Source organism: Camellia sinensis, chromosome 9, assembly GCF_055761805.1.
Source record: "Camellia sinensis isolate YWXY chromosome 9, ASM5576180v1, whole genome shotgun sequence".
NCBI classification, from domain to species: domain Eukaryota; kingdom Viridiplantae; phylum Streptophyta; class Magnoliopsida; order Ericales; family Theaceae; genus Camellia; species Camellia sinensis.
Window position 1 is genome coordinate 65113497 of NC_138969.1, and position 4400 is coordinate 65117896.

Below are 4400 nucleotides of genomic sequence, written 5' to 3' on the forward strand. Positions count from 1 at the left end.
ACCAAACGAACGAACGAAGCGAAGAAAGAAAGGAAGAAAGGAAAAAAGGACCCGGTCGTCACAATAACACTTTCTATCATCACTCCAAGTCATGGCGTTTATCACTTTTTGATTGATTGTACATAACTTTTTTGTTGTTTGGTCTTAAGAAAAAAAAAATATTTAATATAAATATACATGTAGCATAGCACCGTGGACTTAATGACAACTTTTTATTATTATTAGGCCATTAAGGCGATTGCCTAAGGTCTCACTTTTGGAATTCGGCAAATTAAAACCCACAAAAAAAGAAAATGACTTCCCTAATAAAAAGGAAAAATTAGTGAAACATCATCTCCAACCTTTGGTAGTTGGAGAGGTCCAATATATTTTTTCTTATTAATTAAGGTTCCTCAATAATATTATTAGAGAAAGTTCTCTTTGAAGAGTTTGAAATTTCTTTGTGTTGAAATTTTTCTATGAAAATGTTGAGGGACCCTTAATAAAAACCTAATATAAAATTCATTAAAAGGCATAAAAACAAAAGACAAAAAGAAATCCATTGTTAGCATTTTCCTTTTTCTTTTCTATTCAAGGAAAGGCATTATCTCAATCCACTCGATGTCTTCCGTCTTTATCCAAAGGCCTTAAAAACATTTATTGCCCAAAGGTTATTACACGAAAATTTGATAAAAATCTCTCAAATAAGAATAAAATTATTTAAATGGTTATAAAATCTAGAGAGCACTACCATGTGAGTAGTTGATACAATGTTAAATAATTTATTATATGTTGTCCAAACACCTTTGAAGCAAATTGAATAGAAGAAAAACAGTTGATATTTCAGGACATTCATTAACTTCCAATCTCCTGAGCTTTGGGAAGCAAGCCCAGATGAAAGTAGTAAGTGCACCTGCACATAGTCCTTTGAAAGTATCCAATTTCCAAAATGCCAATTCTTCGAGTTTAAAGAGCAATTGCAGATCAGGTGGTTGTGCCTGTGGTGAAATCCCCCATTCCTCTGTGTTGATCAAGTATTCGAATTGTGAACATTTACGAATACTCAGATACTTCAAGACATTTAGACCATCGGCATCGGCTTATAAATTAGGGATAATGTTCTCCATGTCCTCCAAATGATTCACAAGTAGACTTGTAGCACCATTTTTAGGCACACAAGCTAAAAGGTGAGCATTAAAAGATCCTCCATTGAGATAAAGTTAATTGTTTCTCAGATCACTCTTCAGAAGCAGTTTGTGCTTCCTGAATATAAAAGAAATATGTAAAATCATTCTTAAGCAAACTTCACTATGAATTCATTGCTCACCAGTACTGAATTGGTCTGAAATGTTTGTTTGATGGTTCTCAAAAGGTCAACTCAACAAGCCTTTATATTTCACTTCCATGTCAAAACAGGGTCCATGTATTTGGGCTAATATTCTGGACAAAGGCCATAGATAGTGTTCTTTAGCTTCTTCTTTTTTAAGACTTTCATAAACTTATTGATCGACACCTTCAATGGTTGTTCGAAATGATTTTCTAAGTTTATTAGTTGCCTCTTTCCATTCTATGTGAAAGTTGTTGTCTCTCATTGCCTTTCCAACTATGACAATCGATAAGGGCAAACCTTGACATTCACTGTGAAACTACTTCACCTAGGCATTCAATGTGGGGGAGTCCACAACATCGCCAACATTCCTTCTACACACATCTCAATATTCTTTTTCAAACAAAACTTGAGGTCAGTCAATTCCTTCCCAACAAGTTCACTTAAATCTTTTGTGTGGTTAGTCTATTGTGTTCTACATAAATATTTTTTTGTGGATTCAGTACAAGTCTTTTTGTTTCCCTCCATAATTTGACATATCTGCATCTAGAACTTCAGGAAATGACCATCTTATGATCTGTTAAAGCATTACATCCAGCAACCCTTAATTGGGAAGGAATGGCTACTCAGACTTTCAAAACTTAGAAAATACTTGACTAAATGAACTACCATCCATTGAAGATATAACTTCTGTTCCCACAAAGTGAATTTCTATGGAATTCTTTAAAACTTTATATCTTTAGTCCACTTCAAATGAAATGTGGCACCAAGTCATGCAAATAAAATCAATGGCATATCCAAAGTGCAATGGAAGAATAGAAATTACACCCCAAAAAAAAATAAATTAAATTTCAGCGAGCTGTGATTGATACAAGTTGAAATGTACAAGTAATTTTGGTGTAAAACTGGCTTTTGTGATGATTATGTGGGATACATCTGCACTTTGAGGCATTGAACAGCCATTTATCTCATAATTACCAGCAGCAGATTGGTTCAAATAACAAAAGTAAAAAATAAAAAAAGTAGATCGACAAGAAGGTATATAATCAAAACCTATCATAGATTAAGAGAAAAATTACAAAAGGCTTCAAAAAATTATGTTAAATGTAGTGCCCACATTAGCTAACAACAAGTAGATAAAATTGGGGCACAACTCACAGGAAAAGACTCTGATTCAAACTCTCTTGGCTTCAAGCTCATGTATTAATTACTCCAAGCACAAAACCATTACTGTATGAGGGAAGATTGCTAGATGGTCTATGATTCCTCACTAGTGAGCGTAAAGGATTCCCTGTGTCACGGATTGAGTAATGTGCAGTCCAACACTATGAAGGACTTGTTTTAGCCCTTAGTTGTTGCCTTTGTAGTTACAAGCATGCTTACCTTGTCATTTTCTTCTATTTTGCTTGACGACATCAATATTATGAATAGATGCTGTCAATATTTGTCAGACAAACTATAAATGAGTTGTTTAGACATTTCCATAGTGACTAAGACCTTCCTTCCAAATAGGGCCTGCAATGTTTTCCTTAGTTCATGATGTCAAGATGAATAAATGTTGTAGTCAATATTTGTTGGACTTAAACATATAAAGCATAAACTATAACATCGTTTTGAATCAAGGATTTGGATAGAGATTTGGAAAGGGAAAGGGAAATAGAGAAAACATTTAGCTTGTATTGTATTCACTTTTTACTCACTTTTTACCTTTTCCTTTCCAAATCCCTACTCAAATTCATGATCCAAACACAGCCTAAAGGTGTAGCTTGGACATTTCCATAGTAACTAAGGCACTTTCTTCCAAAAGGGGTCTCCAATAGATGCTATTTCCAATAAGCAGCAACAAAAGGTCCTAAATTCTAACAACTATTTGTACACTACAATTTGTTATCTTCATTAGAACAAGAAACACATTTCCCTTTATTTTGAAATGCTGCAAAAGAAAGTTTGGCTATCTTCTAGATAAAATAGTAACAACCCTCACTACAAGGCTTAAGACACAATGTCAGGGAGTAGAAAATAAGACTCGGGCAAAAAAATGTCCTTCACATTAGAGGGAGAGATAGTTGGTACATGTTGAAGTAAAAAAGCCTCATATTGGGAGAAATGCAAAAGAAAAGTCTTAATATTTATTGGATGGATTCACCACCATAAGTTTAATCTTTTAGGTAGATATGTGTTTCAAACAGTGTGTGTTGAGCCTAAGTAAAATTACACACAAGTGGACTCCTTGGATTCCCCAACATAAACTTGCTATGAATGAATGATAAGCTCCTCATAACAATTTCAAGCAACAATTAATTGTTGTACTATGAATTATTACTAGTCAATCACATGTCAATAAATAGCAAATTGCAATAGATTTTGTCACTACATATTACAAACAAGCATGAAAACAAACATACAATACTGTTAATTGAGACAAATAATTTTGGACACAAGTTCCATTACAATGCAAAGAAAGTAAAATTACACGCATGGGTACTTTTTTCCCTTTTTATTCCCTCTTCAAATCTTTAGCACATATTAGGCAAACATACCATTATTTAGAGTGGCAATTTCGATATTTCAAAGCGAGACAATTATTTAGAAACACAAATCATAGGAAGCACATGCCCTTACACAATGACATCCAAAGTAAGGTACATCACATCACCATAGGGAGGAGCTTAGCCTATGGTTGACAATTGCACCAAGAAAATGAAAACTCAGTAATAAACTAGCAATATGTCCATTAAGGGTAGAGCTATCTACATTTAATTACATATTATGTTCTTTTCTTTTCTTTTTTTTCCAGATTTTGGAAAGAAAAAAAAATTGAAATTTTCAAAAACACCCATTGCATTCATATTGTTTTCATTTTTGTACAAAAATAATTTCCAAAAATTTGAAAATAATTTTCAAAAAAATTCACCAAACAAGTCTATGTTTTCCTTAAAAAGAAAATAGAAAATGAAAAATGAAAACACAAGGTTTAGCTTCGCAAATCCATTTCTCATAGACATAGGAAAGTGCAAACAAGCTAGAAGTGGAGCATTAATAACAATTCTGTTAGGCTTTTGTATTGCAATCACGTTTGATAAAACTTCTTTTA